The following is a 23,844-nucleotide window of genomic DNA, read 5'->3' as shown; positions in this document are numbered from 1 at the left end:
GTATTCATATTCAGCAGCTCATATACCTTACAGACTAAGTTCCCACTTACTGCAATAAAAAGGGCTCAACCAGGGTCTGCTTTCCATAGAAAATAAAGGAACTTTCTTGAGATCACAGTCTTTTGGTATTTTGTCAATGCTAAAATCTCTCCAATGATATTAATTGCAAATCAAATTATATTTCCATTACACATGCCTTCCAGTTCTCCCTGTTGTGGAGGAAAAGCCCTTATTTAATAGCACATTTCCCCGTCCCTCTTAGCTACATAATTGTCACCTTTTAAAAAAAATCCAACTTTGAATGTAAACAGTCTCAAATCAGTGTCCCAGTTATCAAGGAGCATGCAGACATTGTTCCCCACCATGGCTGGTGTGACAGCATATTTTTTATTGCCAAGCACAAGTTGGTGTATCTCCTTTCCCTGTAGTCGCGTGCAGGCCTTTTCAATCACCCTGGTTCAATCTCTTCAGGATAATCTCCACCACCTGAGGCTCTAGATGGGTTAAGAAGCTGCAGTTTTAAGACTATTTCCTTATAACTTGCATTTGCCGGGTTTTGTTTCAAATTTAATGAGGGGGAAAAAAAGGCAGAGATAGAGATCAGGACTCTGTAACACGAGGTAATGGAGAATTTATAACATGGTAAACTTTAATACATAATTAAAACTAAATATTTAAAGCAAGGGAAGATATTCACATTTTTCATGTCCTACTACATTGTACTGAATGTGTCCTTGTTTCACAAATGTAGAGAAAAACACTAACTGATCTATAGAACTTTTAATGGAAGTTTTTCTTTCAACAAATTCTATAAGGGACCTTAGAAAAAGATTTAAATGAAAAACAAATAATAAAAAATAGCATAGTTGCTTTAGATAAATGTATCCAAGTGTATTCTATATTTTCATTCAAAGGGACAATAAAGGATCAGTAAATACAGTAGGTGTTCATAATCAACAAATGCATGCTGAAAAGAAAATAAATTTGCACTTAGGGGCCAATTTATGTAGCTGCGAATGCAGCTGTTTCCGTGCGAACCTTCAGGCTTGCCGGAAACATAGGTTATGAAGCAGCGGTCTTAATACTGTTGCTCCTTATCTCGTCCTCCACCTCTGAGGCGGCGGACAGCAATCATCCCGATCGGATATGATCGGGATTATTGACACCCCCTTGGAGGCTCTAAACTCGTTAGTTCAGAAAAGGTACGAAACCTTGGAGTGCTGATTGATGCTGGACTATCTTTTAAACAGCAGATTTCCTCCGTAATAAAATCTGCCTACTTTCATCTGAAAAACATAGCCAGGATACAACACTTAATTCCACTGGATGATATGCCAACATTAATCCATGCATTTGTATCCTCTAGGCTAGACTACTGAAATGCACTTTACTTGGGCCTCCCAAAAAATGAACTCCATCGCCTTCAGACAGTACAAAATGCAGCAGCCAGACTACTGACCAATCAAACTCGCTCTTGCCACATAACACCTGTTCTCCACTCCCTGCATTGGCTTCCAATTAAATGACGAACATATTTTAAAATTGGACTGCTGACCTTCAAAGCCTTAAACAACCAAGGCCCACAATACCTGAAAGAGCTCCTGACACCCTACATCCCATCCCATTCACTTAGGTCAGCCAACACATCCCTCCTCTCAGTGCCAAGAATAAGGACAAACTCAGGCTCCAGAGCATTCGGCCACTCTGCCCCTACTTTCTGAAACTCTTTACCATGCGCAATCAGAGAGGCACCGTCCTTAAAGACTTTTAAAAAAAAGCTAAAGTCCCACCTCTTCCATCAGGCATTCAGTCCGCTTATCTGACCTTCAGAAACTCCTAACTTTTATGTCTTATATTGGTATATTTGTAAAGTGCTTTGAGTCTCACAGGGAGAAAAGCGCTATATAAATTGCAAATTATTATCATTATTATTATTATTATTATTATTATTATTATTATTATTACTAGTGGCCGATTGGCTGCAAATCTGCAGGGGGCGGCATTGCACAAGTATTTCACATGAAATGCTTGTGCAATGATAAATGCAGACAACGTATGCTCTCAGCATCTATCGATGTCGGGTGGACATGATTCGCTACAGCGGATCATTTATGCCTGCATCTTAATAAATAGTCCCTTTAGTCTAAACTTCAAATGAGTGATAGATTTTTTTCTGACAAATTCCAAATTCCACTACTCCTGTATTATGAGACAGCCATAAGCCAATCACAAATGCATATACATATGTTCTGTGAATTCTTGCATATGCTCAGTAGGAGATGGTGACTCAAAAAGTGTAAATATAAAAAGACTGTGCACATTTTGTTAAAGGAAGTAAATTGGAAAGTGGTTTAAAATTCCATGCTCTATCTGAATCATGAAAGTTTTATTTTGACTTGAGTGTCCCTTTAAAGTCAAAATTAAACTTTCATGATTCAGATAAAGCATGCAACTTTTTTTGATATGCACTCTTTGGCTATCACAAAATCTACTGCTCATTTGAAATGTAAAGCATTTGTTATTGTCTTTGATTATCCATGTGTTGATTATGCAATTGTACTATTTTTATTAGTCTTACGTTACTGAGATTTGCTCTATTTTAACATTCAGAGTGTATGTTATAAAGGTTACGTGTGTTCCTTTAAAAGACATAACTGACTATACGCAATTTGCAATTTGTTTTAGTAAATAAGGCTATGCAAAGTGTAAATGGCTTCAATATCATCCTTATTTTAAACCACAATATTTTAGCATGCTGCACATAATGGGCAGCTTATTTAAAAATGATTACTCTATAAGATTTTATGTCCATATGTTCCCAATGTAAAATGGCATGAGATGTTTTTCTGTCATTTACTTTTCTGTTATTGCTTTTATACCACAAATTATACCTACAGTAAATGATTACTTTACTATTGTGGAATTTACTGGTAGCAAAAGGAAACATAAATTGCATATGCAAAGATATAAAGTTTTCACATTAAAATTTGCATAATTTTGTTTTGCAATGAGAAATTGCTCAGTAATAATAATAATTGTAAACAATACTATAAAATATTTTTGTATCTCTCAAAATAGCTGTCCTATATTTATGACTAAAAATAGAATTTATCCAGCATCTGTGCATCCAGTGGGTACCAACGCCATCCAGGACCTCACACAATAGTCTCAAGAGATAGTCCAAACAATGGAAAATAGATGGCAGCACTTTGTATCTGTATGACCACAAAATTGGTGGGGTTGACAATAACCTTCTATTATAGTACACCTGAAAAATGTTTTACATTAATATTGAATTAATCTACGGCTAGATTTAGAGTTTTGTCGGTAAGGACCCGCGTAGCTAACGCCGGCTTTTTTCTGGCCGCACCATAAAAATAACTCTGGTATTGAGACTCCACAGAAGGGCTGCGTTAGGCTCCAAAAAAGGAGCGTAGAGCATATTTAACGCAGCTTCAACTCTCGATACCAGAGTTGCTTACGGACGCGGCCAGCCTCAAAAACGTGCTTGTGCACGATTCCCCCATAGGAAACAATGGGGCTGTTTGAGATGAAAAAAACCTAACACCTGAAAAAAAGCCGCGTTCAGCTCCTAACGCAGCCCCATTGTTTGCTATGCGGAAACACTTCCTACGTCTGCACCTAACACCCTAACATGTACCCCGAGTCTAAACACCCCTAACCTTACACTTATTAACCTCTAATCTGCCGCCCCCGCTATCGCTGACCCCTGCATATTATTTTTAACCCCTAATCTGCCGCTCCGTAAACCGCCGCTACTTACATTATCCTTATGTACCCCTAATCTGCTGCCCCTAACACCGCCGACCCCTATATTATATTTATTAACCCCTAATCTGCCCCCCCACAACGTCGCCTCCACCTGTCTACACTTATTAACCCCTAATCTGCCGAGCGGACCGCACCGCTATCATAATAAAGTTATTAACCCCTAATCCGCCTCACTAACCCTATAATAAATAGTATTAACACCTAATCTGCCCTCCCTAACATCGCCGACACTTAACTTCAATTATTAACCCCTAATCTGCCGACCGGAGCTCACCGCTATTCTAATAAATGTATTAACCCCTAAAGCTAAGTCTAACCCTAACACTAACACCCCCCTAAATTAAATATAAGTTTAATCTAACGAAATTAATTAACTCTTATTAAATAAATTATTCCTATTTAAAGCTAAATACTTACCTGTAAAATAAATCCTAATATAGCTACAATATAAATTCTAATTACATTGTAGCTATTTTAGGATTAATATTTATTTTACAGGTAACTTTGTATTTATTTTAACCAGGTACAATAGCTATTAAATAGTTAAGAACTATTTAATAGTTACCTAGTTAAAATAATTACAACATTACCTGTAAAATAAATCCTAACCTAAGTTACAATTAAACCTAACACTATACTATCATTAAATTAATTAAATAAAATACCTACAATTACCTACAATTAAACCTAACACTACACTATCAATAAATTAATTAAATACAATATGTACAAATAACTATAATGAAATAAACTAACTAAAGTACAAAAAATAAAAAAGAACTAAGTTACAAAAAATAAAAAAATATCTACAAACATAAGAAAAATATTACAACAATTTTAAACTAATTACACCTACTCTAAGCCCCCTAATAAAATAACAAAGACCCCCAAAATAACAAAATGCCCTACCCTATTCTAAATTACTAAAGTTCAAAGCTCTTTTACCTTACCAGCCCTGAACAGGGCCCTTTGCGGGGCATGCCCCAAGAAGTTCAGCTCTTTTGCCTGTAAAAAAAACATACAATACCCCCCCCCCAACATTACAACCCACCACCCACATACCCCTAATCTAACCCAAAACCCCCTTAAATAAACCTAACACTAAGCCCCTGAAGATCTTCCTACCTTATCTTCACCATACCAGGTTCACCGATCCGTCCTGAAGAGCTCCTCCGATGTCCTGATCCAAGCCCAAGCGGGGGGCTGAAGAGGTCCATGATCCGGCTGAAGTCTTCATCCAAGCGGGAGCTGAAGAGGTCCATGATCCGGATGAAGTCTTCATCCAAGCGGGAGCTGAAGAGGTCCATGATCCGGATGAAGTCTTCTATTAACGGCATCTTCAATCTTCTTTCTTCGGGAGCCATCATCTTCCATCCGACGCGGAACATCCTCTTCTCCCGACGCCTACTAGCCGAATGAAGGTTCCTTTAAGGGACATCATCCAAGATGGCGTCCCTCGAATTCCAATCGGAATTAAGGTAGGAAAATTCTGATTGGCTGATGGAATCAGCCAATCAGAATCAAGTTCAATCCGATTGGCTGATCCGATCAGCCAATCAGATTGAGCTCGCATTCTATTGGCTGTTCCGATCAGCCAATAGAATGCAAGCTCAATCTGATTGGCTGATTCCATCAGCCAATCAGAATATTCCTACCTTAATTCCGATTGGCTGATAGAATCCTATCAGCCAATCGGAATTCGAGGGACGCCATCTTGGATGACGTCCCTTAAAGGAACCGTCATTCTTCAGTTGGACGTCGCCGGATGAAGATGGGTCCGCGTCGGAGGTCTTCAGGATGGAGCCGGTCCTCATCGGATGAAGATAGAAGATGCCGCTTGGAAGATGATGGTTGCCGGTCCGCATCTACTCTTCTTCCCGGATAGGATGAAGACTTTGGAGCCTCTTCTGGACCTCTTTAGCCACTGGATGATGGATCGCCAGCCCCCGCTTGGGTTGGATGAAGATTTTGGAGCCAGGACAGATCAGTGATACCTGGTGAGGTGAAGACAAGGTAGGATGATCTTCAGGGGCTTAGTGTTAGGTTTATTTAAGGGGGGTTTAGGTTAGATTAGGGGTATGTGGGTGGTGGGTTGTAATGTTGGGGGGGGTATTGTATGTTTTTTTTTACAGGAAAAAGAGCTGAACTTCTTGGGGCATGCCCCGCAAAGGGCCCTGTTCAGGGCTGGTAAGGTAAAAGAGCTTTGAACTTTAGTAATTTAGAATAGGGTAGGGCATTTTTTATTTTGGGGGTCTTTGTTATTTTATTAGGGGGCTTAGAGTAGGTGTAATTAGTTTAAAATTGTTGTAATATTTTTCTTATGTTTGTAAATATTTTTTTATTTTTTGTAACAGTTCTTTTTTATTTTTTGTACTTTAGTTAGTTTATTTCATTGTAGTTATTTGTACATATTGTATTTAATTAATTTATTGATAGTGTAGTGTTAGGTTTAATTGTAGGTAATTGTAGGTATTTTATTTAATTAATTTATTGATAGTATAGTGTTAGGTTTAATTGTAACTTAGGTTAGGATTTATTTTACAGGTAATTTTGTAATTATTTTAACTAGGTAACTATTAAATAGTTCTTAACTATTTAATAGCTATTGTACATGGTTAAAATAATTACAAAGTTGCCTGTAAAATAAATATTAATCCTAAAATAGCTACAATGTAATTATAATTTATATTGTAGCTATATTAGGATTTATTTTACAGGTAAGTATTTAGTTTTAAATAGGAATAATTTATTTAATAAGAGTTAATTAATTTTGTTAGATTAAAATTATATTTAACTTAGGGGGTGTTAGTGTTAGGGTTAGACTTAGCTTTAGGGGTTAATACATTTATTAGAATAGCGGTGAGCTCCGGTCGGCAGATTAGGGGTTAATGTTTGAAGTTAGGTGTCGGCGATGTTAGGGAGGGCAGATTAGGGGTTAATACTATTTATTATAGGGTTAGTGATGCGGATTAGGGGTTAATAACTTTATTATAGTAGCGGTGCGGTCCGCTCGGCAGATTAGGGGTTAATAAGTGTAGGCAGGTGGAGGCGACGTTGTGGGGGGCAGATTAGGGGTTAATAAATATAATATAGGGGTCGGCGGTGTTAGGGGCAGCAGATTAGGAGTACATAGGTATAATGTAGGTGGCGGCGCTTTGCGGTCGGCAGATTAGGGGTTAATTATTGTAGGTAGTTGGCGGCGACGTTGTGGGGGGCAGATTAGGGGTTAATAAATATAATACAGGGGTCGGCGGTGTTAGGGGCAGCAGATTAGGGGTACATAAGTATAACGTAGGTGGCGGTCGGCAGATTAGGGGTTAAAAAAATGTAATCGAGTGGCGGCGATGTGGGGGGACCTCGGTTTAGGGGTACATGGGTAGTTTATGGGTGTTAGTGTACTTTAGAGTACAGTAGTTAAGAGCTTTATGAACCGGCGTTAGCCCAGAAAGCTCTTAACTCCTGACTTTTTTCTGCGGCTGGAGTTTTGTCGTTAGATTTCTAACATTCACTTCAGACACGACTCTAAATACCAGAGTTAGAAAAATCCCATTGAAAAGATAGGATACGCAATTGACGTAAGGGGATCTGCGGTATGGAAAAGTCGCGGCTGAAAAGTGAGCGTTAGACCCTTTTTTGAGTGATTCCAAATACCGGAGTTAGCCTAAAACCAGCGTTAGGAGCCTCTAACGCTGGTTTTCACGGCTAACGCCAAACTCTAAATCTAGGCCCTAGTATTATTTTCAGAGAATATTGCTATTAATTTTAAAGTTAATTATAAGTAGAAGCAAATTGTGTCTTCCTAATACATTGCAATTCCATTATCTCTTTATACACAATTATTTTAAATATAACCTCTAAAAGGAAGATTGAGCACACACACAAAAAATATACATAAAAATGGTAGCACTTAAACATGGTAAATGGTTAAAAATAAGTTATCAAATGTCATCTCACTAATAACTTACTTTCTCATTATCTCTATACCCATATTTATTAAAATCTAAACTACAAATGGAGCCTGCAAAAATAACACTTCTATTTTTGCCTTTATATTACAAGTCCAAAGTAATTTTTTGATAGTGAGAGTGATAGTCTAGGGCCGTGCTAAGATCTGCATGTTGGATAGTGTAGATGCATTACATCTCTTACATGATAGCCTTCTAACGGGGTCTGCAGTCAAATTCATGTTGGATAATGAAGTTCTTCATGTAGTTTATTGCTATACTATTAATTGTGTCAGAAAGTGTCTCAGTGATTGGGGCTAGGATCTCACATCCTGTTAGTCCCAATCAGGGAGGCACTGTCTAACACAAGTCGGACCACAGATGAAACGTCTTGAAGGATATCACACTTCAAAATTCCAGTGGACCAGTGTAACAGTACTCTTTTGTGGATTCATATGTCTGACTGAACCTGCTCACTTAGCAGAACATTGTCACTTAAAGGGACACTATACCCAAACATTTTCTTTCATGATTATGGTAGAGAATACAATTTTAAACAACATTCCAATTTACTTCTATTACCTAATTTGCTTCATTCTTTAGATATACTTTAATGAATAAATAGCAATGCACACGGTGAACCAATCACAGGAGGCATCTATGTGCAGCTACCAATCAGCAGCTACTAAGCATATCTAGATATGCTGTTCAGCAAAGAATATCAAGAGAATGAAGCAAATTAGATAATAGAAGTAAATTAGAAAGTTGTTTATAATTGAATGCTCTTTCTAAATCATGAAAGAAAAAAAATGGTTTTCATGTCCCTTTAAGTACTGCAGAGATTTTCAAAAATCACAAAATTATTTTAAAATAACTTTTTATTAGTTTTTTCACAATTCATTTTTATTGAGCATGATATTTATTTCATATCAATACCTGTACTATTTTGTTCTTACATATTTTGTGTATACAGAATAGAAAGGTGTTGCTCTTAAAATAAGATTCCATTTTTTTGGACCTCAAAATGCACTTGAATAAATCACATAAGTGATGCGATTGTAGTACATGTTTTTGTTCAACTGAGTGCACCTGTTCCACAGTGATGATTATGTACCTGAGGATACTACTTCTGAATCCACAGAATATGGGTCCATAGTGAAAATGCAACTCATAGCATGTTTTTCTCTTGCACTTTACTCTTCTTTTTTGCCTGCATAGCATGACTGTATCTAATGTCTATCTGTGTATGTAGCTATATAGCAAAATGCCATCATTTTTTTAATTTTCAATTAATTCTCTGTGGCACAGGATCAATCCAATAATCTTAAATTTGATATCAGTGTGCTAAAAAGCATGTTCATCATTGATATAATTATACTGAAAAACATAATAAAGGGGAATTGCTGGTTTCAGACTCCCGCTAATGGAAATTTGAAACTTAATCTATGAAATCCCTAATATAAACATGAAGAGAATTTGGAGACATAAAGTGATAATAGGAATGCTTAATTAACATTTTTAGTTTACATTCTGTAATCAGTGAAAGTCATTTTAAAATGTTGTTTGTGTTCTTTTTTTGATTGTACGTTTAAAAACAAAATAACAAAAATGAACAAAATAAAAAATACACTTTCTGAATGGCATCTTTCTGTTATCACAGCAAATCCCAATGCCTGAATCAACATAGATGGGCAAATATAGTATTTGCCAAAACACTACTAAAGACAGTAATGACATTTTGGTAAGACTGTGCCTTACAATTCATTAAAATAATTGATCTATTGTATAAACTTAATTATTTGACTTATGTTTGAATACAATTTATCATAATACCATTGATTTAAAAAAAAACAACTCACAGATTATGTGGTTAGGCAAAGGAAATATCTTAAAGTTGTAATACTGTGAGGTTATCTCTGGAGTTTATATCAAGAGATAAAAAATTCCTAGCACCCGAGGCTAAATTTCTAGCCCAAGGCAAATGCTGATGAGTAGTCTATGCCACATTTAGTTATGTGGAAAAAATCCATATAATACAATATGTGTTACTAAGGAAGAGTATTAAAAATATAAATATACTTGATTGACAACCAATAATCCTATACCAGGGTTATACTTTCTGAAGCAGTTGGTGTTTAATAAACATCAATAAAAAAGCAAATTGATAGGATGGATGTGAAAAATGCTAGAAAGTGTTTCAAGTTGAGTTAGCATAATATTGCTAAAAGTACTAATAATCAACAAAGGAAGTCAGAAAAAAAGTCTTATCAAGAATTCTACAGCTTAAGTGGTCAGTCTTGCTAAGAGAATATTGGGCCACAAGGCAGAAATTAAATATGAACTTAAATAAACAATACATCAGAAAATAGAGATAGGTATACAGGGCAGACACCCTATGGTGTGAAAGAAATGCTGCTATGGTGAAGACTTTCAATTGTCATTAAAATATACAACACTGCAAATATAATATTAAAGGGAGAGTTTTTCAATTGACTATTACACCCACCATTTGCCACATTTGGAGGAGTCAATCTGGGATTTAGTCTGCATACAACAAGGTTAGCCATATTAGTACATTTTTTCGCAGTTGTTATCAGTTAGGCCTCATTTCAAGATCTGAGAATTAGAAAAACATTTATATTCTGAGCTACATTATATAGAAAGTAGGGATGGGCAAATGTGCTGAAAGTGTAATTCGTTTGCTAGAACGAATAGTACTGTGGACATTCGCTTTGGACAATCGAATGTTGATAAGAATGAAAATCCATTAAAATTGGGTAATCAGATGTTACTTTTGTTTTTTAATGTTCATATTCAAAATGGAATATCAATATTCAAAATTGCGAAAACAGCATTCGATTTAACAAATACTATACAGAAGTTCAGTAGTTCATATGGTAGGGAATCTAGTATATTGATCCTTAATAGATACAAATATATCAATTTGAATGTTTATTTTGAATATTGCATAATTCAACTATTACAGTCAAGTCCAAAAAAAACTTTTGTGATTTAAATATGGAATGTAATTTAAACAACTTTCCAATTTATTTTATCACCAATTTTGCCTTGTTCTCTTGGTATTATTAGTTGAAAGCTAAACCTAGGAGGTTCATATGCTAATTTCTTAGACCTTGAAGACTGCTTCTAATCTGAATGCATTTACACCACTAGAGGGCATTAGTTAATGTGTTTCATATAGATAACATTGAGCTCATGCAAGTGAAGTTACAGAGGAGTGAGCACTGATTGGCTAAAATGCAAGTCTGTCAAAGCAACTGAAACAAGGGGGCAGTTTGCAGAGGCTTAGATACAAGGTAATGACAGAGGTAAAAAGTGTATTTCTATAACAGTGTTGGTTATGCAAAACTGGGGAATGGGTAATAAAGGGATTATCTCTCTGTTTAAACAACAAAAAAATTTTTGAATTAGAATATTGCATGATTCGAATCGAATTATTAGAAAAAATCAAATTGAATATTATATTTAAAGAAACCATTATAAATACTATTGCATAAAACAAATAGAATGTTGTACAAATTCGAAATTCAAAATGAACAAATTAATCTGTTAAAATTAATTAAAAATTTTCGAATGTGGCAAAACATTCACCCATACTAATAGAAGCTAATTAAAGAAAATATAGCAAAAAGTTATTGCATAATACCTAACTAAACATTCTATATAAAAACCTCAAGATGTTTAGTGCCCCTTTAACTGTATATGTAGATATGTAGCTATAACTGAGAGATTTCAAATGTCTTTTTTGTTTCACAATGGTTAATCATTTCTTGTTACTTAAGATATTTCCTAAAACGTGCATTTAAATGGCTAGATTACGAGTTGTGCGTTAAGGTAAAAAATCAGCGTTAAGAGGTCCTAACGCTGCTTTTTTACACCCGCTGCTATTATGAGTCTTGCAGGTATAGGTGTACCGCACACTTCTTTGGCCTTACCGCAAAATGACTTACATAAACTTTGTAAAGTTTTTGTCTATGGGACTTCCATAGCACCGGTATTATGAGTCTGTCCTGGGAGGCCAAAAAGTGAGCGGTACACCCTACCCCGTCAAGAGTCCTAACGCATTTAAAAGTCAGTAGTTAAGAGTTTTATGGTACAACACCGTAACATAAAACTCATAACTAGAGTGCTAAAAAGTACACTAACACCCACCGTAACACCTCCTAACTTAAATATAATTTAAATAAATCTAAATATAATTCCTATAATTAACTAAATTATTCCAATTTAAAACTAAATACTTAACTATAAAATAAACCCTAAGCTTGCTACAATATAACTAATAGTTACATTGTATCTAGCTTAGGGTTTATTTTTATTTTACAGGCAAGTTTGTATTTATTTTAACTAGGTAGAATAGTTATTAAATAGTTATTAACTATTTAATAACTACCTAGCTAAAATAAATACAAAAGTACCTGTAAAAACACCTAATACTACACTATAATTAAATAAATTAACTAAATTAAATACAATTACCTAAATTAAATTAGCTAAAGTACAACCCCCCCACTAAATTACAGAAAATAATAAACAAATTACAGATATTTAAACTAATTACACCTAATCTAATAGCAATATCAAAATAAAAAAGCCCCCCAAAATAAAAAAAACCCTAGCCTAAACTACCAATAGCCTTTAATGGTCCTTTTTCAGGGCATTGCCCCAAAGTAATCAGCTTGTTTACCTGTAAAAAAAATACAAACAACCCCCCAACAGTAAAACCCACCGCCCACACAACCAACTGTAATGCTCATGGGATACACCTCTATCAGACTGAACTCGGCCAGTAGTCTAGTTATCCCGGTGTCAACCTGGAATGATAGGTAATATCCCAGAGCAGAGAAAATTAAAGAGATGAATAGAGTGGCACTCACCACAGGCAGGACAGTTCCCAGCGGTAACAGGAGCAGTCCAAAGATAAACCACTTGAAAAGTCAGGCAGGCAGGGTTTGGCAAAATTGTCAAATTGCATCTGTTCAGAGTGGAGGACTCTCACAGTCAGGGTCAGGGGTGCTGACTCAAAATGGATCACACCTAATCCAAGGGGGGTGCCATCCAGGGTGGTTATTTTGAGATAATGTCTTTTCTGCAGAATAGGCAAACCAGCTTGAATCATAAAACGGTGATCCAGGAAGTTTCCAGCTGCCCCTGAATCAATGAAGGCTTGAGTGTGGACAGTATTCTGAAGGACGTTAAGGGTAACGGGTACCAGGATTCGAGAGGAGTGAGGGGGTTTTGTTGAGACCATGCTTAGAGGTACCCCAGCATTATCCCCTAAGCATTGTCTTTTCCCGGACAAATGTCACAGTCCTTCAGTTGGTGGGTGTTAGATCCACAAAAAAAACCATAGTCTCAGTCTCATTCTTCTCTGTCTTTCAGACTCTGAAGGTTTGCAGGAGGAGATGTCCATGGGTTCCTCTACTGAGGTAACTGGAGTAGCTGGAGGGGTAGCGGTTGCTGCTGAAACTGGGCAAACAGGAGGTCGGGAGGGACGGACCCTCCTAGTTCTATCTCTCTCTTCTTGTCTTTCCTGAAAGTGAAAGTCCAGATTGATACAAAGTGCTATAAAATCATCCAAAGAAGAAGGAATATCACGATAGGTGAGTTCATCTTTGATGCGTTCATGGAGACCCCTCCTAAAGGCTGCCTTGAGAGCACTGCCATCCCAAGTGGTTTCCAGTGCCAAGGTGCGGAACTCGATGGCAAACTGTGCCACCATTTTACTGCCTTGGCGGAGATCCAGGAGCGAGTATTCTGCAGCAGAGGTACGGCCAGAAGTCCCAAACACAGAGGACAAAGCATAAATGAACTCATCTGCATCATGTAGGAGTGTAGCATTCTGTTCCATAAGGGGGGAGACCCAGGCTAGAGCTTTGTCCTTTAGCAAGGAAATGACAAAGGTGACCCTTGACTGATGAGACTGGAAGGAGTGAGGATCATTGCGTAAGTGCAGCCTGCATTGGTTTAGAAAGCCCCTACTTGTCAGGCAAGGGTATCCAGGGTATGCTTCCAGAAGTGGAGGAAGAAGCCACAGCACTGGGAGCAGGGGCTGGTGATGTAGCAACAGTGTCGGCATCCCTTGCTGCAGCTAGTGAGGAAAGTTGAGCGGTAATAGCCTCTAGCTTGGAATCCATATTCTGCAATCTGTAGTATGGGTTCCCAACATCTGTCCCTGGAGATAAACAGCTTGTGCCACCTCATCTGGCTGCATGGCCCAAGTATAATGTAATGCTCATGGGATACACCTCTATCAGACCGAACTTGGCCAGTAGTCTTGTTATCCTGGCATTGAGCCGGAATGATAGGGAATATTCCAGAGCAGAGAAAGATAAAGAGATGAGGAGAGCGGCACTCACCACAGGCAGGACAGTCCCCAGCGGTAACAGGAACAGTCCAAAGATAAACCACTTGAAAAGTCAGGCAGGCCGGGTTTGGCAACAGTAAATCAGTCCAAGGGCACACCACTAGAATGGTCAGGCAGGCAGGGTTTAGCAACAGTAAAGCAGTTCAAGGGCACACCACTAGAATGGTCAGACAGGCCGGGTTTGGCAACAGTAAAGCAATACTGAAGTTTAAGGGTTAAGGCAGGTAGAGTAGTCAGTCAGGCAGGTTCAGCAACAGCAAACAATCCAGCAGTTCAATGGTTAAGGCGGGTAGAGTAGTCAGGCAGGCAGGTTCAGTAACGATAAGAAGCACAGGAGAGAACGATCTGTCACACCCAGGAGCACACAAGGCAACACCTATACTTGGGCAGTGACAGCTCATTCCTCCCATATTCAAATAGGCGCAGATTTGCGCCTCAGAGGTCTGCCCGGCATCTGGAGTGTGCGGCGTTGACGTCAGCGCCGCACACATCCAGAGCTGACACTGCCCCTGACAACAAGCAGAGAAGGAGATGCCACGCCCCTAGCAACAGCTAAAGTGGCACGGCGTGACACTAAGCCCCCAAATAAAATACTATCTAAAAAACCTAAGCTCCCCATTGCCCTGAAAAGGACATTTTGATGGGCATTGCCCTTAAAAGGGCAGTTAGCTCTTTTGTGGCCCAAACCCTAATATAAAAAAATAAAACCCACCCAATACACCCTTAAAAAAGCCTAACACTAACCCCCTGAAGATCGACTTACAGTATTGAAGACCGGACATCCATCCTCAAGGAAGCAGCAGAAGTCTTCATCCAACCGGGCCAAAGTCCTCAACGAAGCCGGGAGAAGTCTTCATCCAAGCCGGGTGAAGTGGTCCTCCAGATGGGAAGAAGTCTTCATCCAGACGGCATCTTCTAGACGGCATCTTCTATCTTCATCCATCCGATATGGAGCGGCTCCATCTTCAAGACAACCGACGCGGAGCATCCTCTTCTTCCAAAGACTAAAGACGAATGAAGGTTCCTTTAAGTGACGTCATCCAAGATGGCGTCCCTTAGATTCCGATTGGCTGATAGAATTTTATCAGCCAATTGGAATTAAGGTAGAAAAAATCATATTGGCAAATAGGATTGAGCTCACATTCTATTGGCTGTTCCAATCAGCAAATAGGATTGAGCTCACATTCTATTGGCTGTTCCAATCAGCCAATAGAATGCAAGCTCAATCCTATTGGCTGATTTCATCAGCCAATAGGATTTTTTCTACCTAAATTCCGATTGGCTGATAGAATTCTATCAGCCAATCGGAATCTAAGGGACGCCATCTTGGATGACATCATGTAAAGAAACCTTCATTCATCTTTAGTCGTCGGAAGAAGAGGATGCTACGCATCGGATGTCTTGAAGATGAAGCCGCTCCGCGTCGGATGGATGAAGATAGAAGATGCCGTCTGGATGAAGACTTCTGCCCGTCTGGAGGACCACTTCGCCCGGCTTGGATGAAGACTTCTCCGCTTCCTTGAGGATGGATGTCCGGTCATCAGAACTGTAAGTCGATCTTCAGGGGGTTAGTGTTAGGTTTTTTTAAGGGTGTATTGTGTGGTGTTTTATTTTTAGGTTAGGGTTTGGGCCTGCAATAGAGCTAACTGCCCTTTTAAGGGCAATGCCCATCCAATTGCCCTTTTCAGGGCAATGGGGAGCTTAGGTTTTTTTAGATAGTATTTTATTTGGCGGGTTGGTTGTGTGGGTGGTGGGTTTTACTGTAGGGGGGTTGTTTGTATTTTTTTTACAGGTAAAAGAGCCCTTTTAAGGGCTATTCTAGTTTAATTTAGGCTAGGGTTTTTTTTTTAATTTGGGGGGGCTTTTTTATTTTGATAGGGCTATTTAGTTTAAATATCTGTAATTTGTTTATTATTTTCTGTAATTTAGTGTTTGTTTTTTTGTACTTTAGCTAATTTAATTTAATTTAGATAATTGTATTTAATTTAGTTAATTTATTTAATTATAGTGTACTGTTAGGTGTTATTGTAACTTAGGTTAGGTTTTGTTTTACAGGCCAATTTGTATTTATTTTAGCTAGGTAGTTATTAAACTAATAACTATTTAGTAACTAATGTACCTAGTTAAAATAAATACAAACTTGCCTGTAAAATAAAAATAAACCCTAAACTAGCTACAATGTAACTATTAGTTATATTGTAGCTAGCTTAGGATTTATTTTACAAGCAATTATTTAGTTTTAAATAGGAATAATTTAGTTAATTATAGGAAATTTTAGTTAGATTTATTTTAATTATATTAAAGTTAGGGGGTGTTAGGGTTGGGCTTAGAAAGGTTTAGGGGTTAATAAATTTAGTATAGTGGTGGCGACGGCAGATTAGGGGTTAATAATATTTAACTAATGTTTGTGAGGGGGGAGTGTGGCGGTTTAGGGGTTAATATGTTTATTATAGTGGCGGCGACATTGGGTGCAGCAAATTAGGGGTTAATAAGTGTAGGTAGGTTGCAACGACATTGGGGGCAGCAGATTAGGGGTTAATAAATATAATGTAGGTGGCGGCAATGTTGGGGGCAGCAGATTAGGAGTTCATAAGTATAATGTAGGTGGCGGCGGTGTCCGGAGCTGCAGAATAGGGGTTAATAACTATAATGTAGGTATCAGCGATATTGGGGGGGCAGATTAGGGGTTAATAAGTGCAAGATTAGGGGTGTTTTAGACTCGGGGTTCATGTTAGGGTATTAGGTGTAAACATAAAATGTGTTTCCCCTTAGGAATCAATGGGGCTGCGTTACTGAGCTTTACTCTGCTTTTTGGCAGGTGTTAGACTTTTTCTCAGCCGGCTCTCCCCGTTGATTCCTATGGGGAAATCGTGGACGAGCACGTATGATCAGCTCACCGCTGACTTAAGCAGCGCTGGTATTGGAGTTTGGCAAGGAGCAAAATTTAGCTCAACTCTCACTTCTTTTCTTTTAACGCCGTGTTTGTAAAAAATTGTAATTCCACCACTGCAGGTAAGTGAGCGGTGAGACAAAACTGATCGTTAGCACCGCACAGCTCAAAATGAAAACTCGTAATGTAGCCGATAGTGTTTAATTAGCACTAAGAGCAACATATGTAATAAAAAAATCACCTGTCTAGTATAAATATAGAACTAATTCTCTTATTAAAATATTGTATTTCAGAGCTCCATTTTTAAGCAGCAGAGGCCTGTTTACTGCAAATTATGATATAAAATTATAAAAATACTTATTAATATATACAAGTTTAGGAAGAAAATATAATGGATAAACCCCCTTAATATAGTATTAATAATATTGTCTCAAGGAGTCTTACACTTGCACACTTGATTTTTAATTCTGCAACAAATAGATTGTAAAAATTGTTGCCTCACAATTTTATTTTTTCCCATCTTTAGACTGAAAAATGTAACTAGATTAACTGTAAAATTATCAGTGTTCTATGTGCAAAAATACATATTGCTGTTACAACGGGGTCATTATAGCCCCCATTGAGCCCTAATGAAATAAAAAAATAAAATATTGCCTAAATTAATAATGACACAAGTACACAAATACGTTAACTTGAAATATGTAGATAGCTATATTGATGACAGATAGATAGACATATTTATCATCAAATAATTTTAGTTAGAGGACGTAGCAAAATATCTACATTCCACAGTCATCTTTTTAAATTGAAAATGCAAACTAGAATTGTTGTGTCAGTTGTATACTTGCTGTTAAAGCTCATTGGCTAAGAAAACAACTCCCACAACTTTCTTAAAAAAGGAACATTAAAATAGCATATAACAAAAAGAATCATGACTATAACCATTTAGGCATTTAATCTGGATATAGAATGATTCTTACAGTTTTACACATCATGTTCTCTGTCACTTTATTCTAACGTGACCATAACATTGCCTTTCTTACATGTAAATCTCATAGCTACATGGATTTGCTGTTATCTATTTTGCTTTTATGTCACTACAAATACTTCATACTTAATGTTAAGGCTAGTTTCCTATCAACTACCCAGAATAAAACAAGTTTCTGATTATTTAGAAAATATTAAATTACCGAAATCAAAATTCTATGAACAAAGTTTAAAAAAACATTGAAAGCCTACTGCTTTTGTGAATATATTATGCGTGTCCCATGATCCTAAGAATAGCCAAAAAGCAAATTCTGTAACTTGCAAATGCTCCAAATCAAATGCTGGTTTAGGTCATTTTCAGCATTTTTTAACACCTAGGTTACTGATTTTTTTTTTTTTTCCCAGAAAAGCAAAATGTGTTAAATGTCCCTTTAAGTAAAGTAAAACATTTGAATTCATACATGGAAACATTTTATAACAGTCTTTCTTTTTATTTCAAATCTGTTGCAGTCAAAAAGCAAAAACTGCTGAAGAAATTAGAGATAAACAATTTGGATTACAAAACTGTCTAACAGCATAGTTTAGGTAAACATGTGAAAGACAAATAAAAAAGTATAATTAATAGGCATATTGGAGGCTTTTCAAGAAAGTTTTTTCAGAGGCATTTTCTGCCATATTTTGTAGGAGCAAAAAAATATGCGGCCAAATCAAAACCAAAGCATTCATTAAACCAGTATTGATGAGGACTTAATGATTTGTTCAAATTCAGGTTTTTCCACTTAAAGGGACACTGAACCCAGATTTTTTCTTTCGTGATTCAGATAGAGCATGCAATTTTAAGCAACTTTCTAATTTACTCCTATTATCAATTTTTCTTCGTTCGCTTGCTATCTTTATTTGAAAAAGAAGGCATCTAAGCTTCTTTTTTGGTTCAGTACCCTGGACAGCACTCTTTTATTGGTGGATGAATTTATCCACCAATCAGCATGAATAACCCAGGATATTTACCAAAAATGGGCCGGCATCTAAACTTACATTCTTGCATTTCAAACAAAGATACCAAGAGAATGAAGACAATTTGATAATAGGAAAGTTGCTTAAAATTGCATGCTCTGTCTGAATCACGAAAGAAACGAATTTGGGTTTAGTGCCCCTTTAATCGTTATTCTCAGTTAATGCCATGTGTGTGATCAATAATTTTATATCATTTTGATTTATTTTATAACTAGTTGATAAGCCTGTCCAGAGGGCAGTCTATGTTTGAAAAATGTAACCCCCAAAGCTACAAAAAAATAAAAAAGTAAAAATACAGAAAAAAATAAACAACATTATCCAAAATAAAAAAAATAAATCTAATCCATATGAAAATAAAAAAGCCCCCCAAATAAAAACACCCCCTAATCTAAGAATAAACCTTAAAAGGGCTTTTTGTAGGGCATTGCCCTAAATAAATCATCTCTTTTACATTAAAATAAACAAAGTCCCCCCTAACAGTAAAACACCCACCAAATCCCCCAAAATAAAAAAAATCTAAAACTAATAAACCTAAACTACCCATTGCCGCTAAATTGGCATTTGTATGGGCATTCAGCTCTTTTTCACTGCCCTTAAAAGAGTATTCAGCTCTTTTGCAAATCAATCATGTACAATAGATAATTGGGAACACTTCAACTTACATAAATTATTTATTTATTTTAACCTAAAAAAATAAAATAATCAGAAAAGCTTTGCAACCCCCAGAGATATATAGTAAAATGACTTCCTGTGAGACTGCTTTTAATCACTGATTTCATCCCTTTTTATTATTTCACTTGCAATATCAGTAATAAGTCGGATCTCGTTTTAAAATACCGCAATTATCACAATGCTTTTATCATCCCTATGACTTAAAGGGACATGAAACCCAAAATCTTTCTTTCATGATTCAGATAGAGAATACAATTTTAAACAACATTCCAATTTACTCCCATTATATAATTTGCTTCATTCTTTAGGTATCCTTTTTTGAAGAAATAGCAATGCATATTTGTGAGCCAATCACTAGAGGCATCTATGTGCAGCCATCAATTAGCAGCTACTGAGTCTATTTAGATATGCTGTTCAACAAAGGATCTTAAGAAAATTAAGCAAATTAGATAATATAAGTAAATTGGAAAATTTAACATTGCATGATCTTCCTAAACCATAAAAGAAAAAAAAATGGGTTTCATGTCCCTTTAAGAAATGGGTAATAAGTAAACTAGGGTTAGAGTAATAAAGGCTAGAGTCAAGACTAGAGTTACAGGTAGGTTTACGGTAATGACTAGGGCTAGAGTAACTTTTTGAGTAATTACTAACTATGACTATGGTTAGGGTAATGACTAACAATATGGCTATTGTAAGAGTTAGGGTAAAGAATAGGTTTAGGGGTAAGCTTAAAGTAATCATTAGGGCAATGGTTTGGTTAATAACTATGACTAGAGTAAGGGTACTCTCTAAGGTTATGCTAATATTAATGAATAGGGTAAGGGTAATGACTAGGGCTAGTAAGAGTATGGGCTAGTTCTGGTATTAGGGTTTGGGATAGGTAAGGATTAGGTTAAGGCTGACACCTAGAATATTAACCCCCTAGAATATATGAAAGCTTCTGAGAAATTGAACAGATTAATGGCAATGCTCCCTGTCCAATTTTTTGCATGGTTGACATTGCTTCTTCCACAGTGTGACCTTATAGCTGTTTTATCTTAGATTCTACCATCAGGGGTAGTAAAAATCCCTGAAAACAACAAAGAAGCATAAATTATTGACAAATAACCAGAATGCTTATCCAGTCTTTCCATCATGCTATCAGAATTGTAGGCTTCTTACTCCATAATATAATAGTATGCATTTTCTAGGCATTCTTGGATTCCTTCACTGTATTTATTCCTTGTACTTCATTCTAAAGGCTTCCCCCTCCATTAACACCTGTTCTGTAAAAAAAGAGCTTGCACAAATTACTTTTTAGTCTGCCACCTTCAAATATCAAATCATTCCCCCTTGTCCAGCAGTTCCTTTTCCTCTATAAACTGCTTTCCTCTTGTGTTTTATTAAATTTGATCATATCATCTCTCTTTTCACCTTCAAGCAATAAATATATAATTTATCAAATTCTTTTTCAGTCCCTTTCACACAGTATCACTGCAGTAGCCTCAGAGTTTTTAGCTGATCTAACGGATTTGTGCTATGGATATACCGGCAAAGGATTTGTATGCTTCTTACATTAGTAGTTGAACACTGCAATGTTCTATTTAGTTCATAGCAGTGCCTCTGTGGTATATGGTCTACTACTTCTTTCTCACTTTCTTTGTATACAGCCCCAAGTCAAACAAAAAGCTCTCTTCACCTGTGGCCTCTGGTATGTTGGATCAAATTACTGCACAGTATGGGCTAATAAGTTGTCTGCCGTTACAATAACCCATGTGTCATACTTTATCAATCTATATTTTTTTTACTAGATTAAATATTTTTTTGTGCTTTAAAGGAACAGTATACTCCAGAATTTTTTTTGTTTTAAAAGATAGATAATCCCTTTATTATGGTTCGTTATATTAATATACGTTTAACCTTTGTGATTACCTTGTATCTAAGCCTCGTTTGACAGCCTCCTTTTCACATGGCTATTTAATTATTATCTATTGACTTTCATTTAATCAATTTGTGCAGTGTCAGCCACAACTCCATAGGAAAGAACACAATGTTATCCATATGGCCGACATGGATTAGCAGTCTCTTATTTTGAAAAGTTAATAAAAAAAGCATGTGGTAAGAGGCTGTCTGTAGTGGCTTAGAAATAGGCAGACATTTAGAGGTTTAAATGTTATAAAGTATATTAATATAACAATGCTGGCTGTCCAAAGCTAGGAAATGGGTAGTAAATGCGTTATTTATCTTTTTAAACAATAACAATTCTGATGTAGACTGGCCCTTTAACCCTAGCTTGTCAGAGTGTGATCCGACATAATAGAAGCCAATGAGTTAATCAGTTAGAAGATTTGTTTTTGTAAAAGTAATGAAATAATTGTTGTTTCCTTTATTGTATCTTAGAATTATTTTATGTACAAGCATAGAGTTAGTTAACACAGATAATTAAAACGTTTGAAAGTGCTTAGACCTACATTATTAAACTGGTAAACTGGAATTTGCCTTTGTGAATGTGAGTTCAGTAATGTCCTGTCATGACTGCGTTTGGACTTGAAAGTGCATCACCTATAACACCCAGTGTCAAAGGCATGATCTTGGTTTAATGTTTCCTAGACAGTTATAATGTTGCTTTGAAGTGTGTTCACACTTTATAGTTACAGTTAAAATCCAGTATAATAAAATATTATAAGTCTTTTTAGTATAAACCTGTAGTCACTATCTTGAAAATATTGTAAAAAACAATACTTGTGAAAATGTTAAAGTGACCAAACAGCGACAGAAAAATGTGCCAGTTTCCTCATCATGCCAATATGCAATTGTCATTCAGATGGTTTAGCACTGGTGCAGATGGAAATGGATTGTAATAAATTCCTATGGATCTCTCAATTGTGCAATCCATTTTAAAATCTGAAAACACAAGTACTGTTAGTGGCAAACACAACAGTGTGAGTGTGACTTAGTCAAACATTAAAAATAATAAAAACAAGCAATTTGTAGAAGTTGGGTTCCCGATGTGACTACTGAAGTATGCCAATCATGCCAAGGTACAATAGCATTAATAACTTTATTCAGTGGTGAGGATGGATTCAGATTACAATAGGTTAATGGCACACATGTAAATGAGTACTTCCCTTCCGCAGAGAATAAAGGGATTAATTAAATAAACTTTACTTTAACCTTATAAAGTGTGAATGGGCTATTGTATCTGTCATTTTTGTGTGGCTGCCGAATTTCTATTTCAAGAACAGACACTTAACAGGCACATTTTTTGGAGCTTTTCTGTAGTAAAGGTATTGACGCATGCAGGCTTTTAACAAAGAAATCCATTTTGTATTGTAATGACCGAAGAAACTCTATAAAAGACAAAAAGAACAAAAAGACATTTTGAAAGCAAATTACTGATAAATTGCAATAGTGAAATATTTCAAACAAGAAACACTAAGGGCGCCATGTACTAAGCATCGAAGTGACCCTTCGTCTGTATTTCTGCGTCAAAATTCGCTCACGATCTGCATCTCGTATTTACCAATCTGCGATCGAATTGAAAAAACACTATTTTTCATCAGCTATCGTAATTTTACGCAACTAATCGTTCCTAACCCTTTTTCCATTTACTACATGTTCAATCGCACATAAATTCCCTTTAATCGGAAATTATGAATGTTACAAGTAATCCGCCCACTCCAACTTTTACTCTAACTTCGCGTGATTTGCTTTGCGACCATTTAGGTAGCGAATACAATAGAAAACTATAGGGGGTATCAACCTGACGCCAGGTTGAAGTACTTAAGTGAAAGGACTAGACTACAATAGTTTCATTATTGGTTTTTGGATCACTGAATGAAGATGGAGACATTTTTAAATATGTTTCTATTCAGATTGATTCAATTACGAGGAAGAAGGGATATATAGGCACCGGTTGAAAACAATAAATAAACAATATTCTAAGATTTCTGGGAAATGCACATTTTTATACATGTCAGCAGCTAACACTTGCCGCTTGTATGATGATTATGACACCTAGATGGTCACGTGGGTGAAGAACTAAATCAATTAGGCCGTAGACTGCTTAGTAAATTTGATCTTTTGCGCTGAGGGAAGCTTCAAAGTTATCAATAATACGATTGTCTTCAAGACAGATTAGACGCAAAATTTTACGGCTTTGTTTTTAGTACATTCAT

At 36.4% G+C, this 23,844-nt stretch overlaps 1 protein-coding gene across 1 annotated transcript in view; it reads right to left on the bottom strand.

Annotated features, from left to right (window-relative positions):
* The window catches only part of GALNTL6 (polypeptide N-acetylgalactosaminyltransferase like 6), a 1,706,608-nt gene that overhangs the window by 775,764 nt on the left and 907,000 nt on the right, over positions 1-23,844 (bottom strand).

The sequence above is a fragment of the Bombina bombina genome, chromosome 2 (assembly GCF_027579735.1).
Source record: "Bombina bombina isolate aBomBom1 chromosome 2, aBomBom1.pri, whole genome shotgun sequence".
Taxonomy (NCBI): Eukaryota; Metazoa; Chordata; class Amphibia; order Anura; family Bombinatoridae; genus Bombina; species Bombina bombina.
Note: the sequence above shows the minus strand (reverse complement) of the source record. Positions and strands in the feature narration are given on the sequence as shown.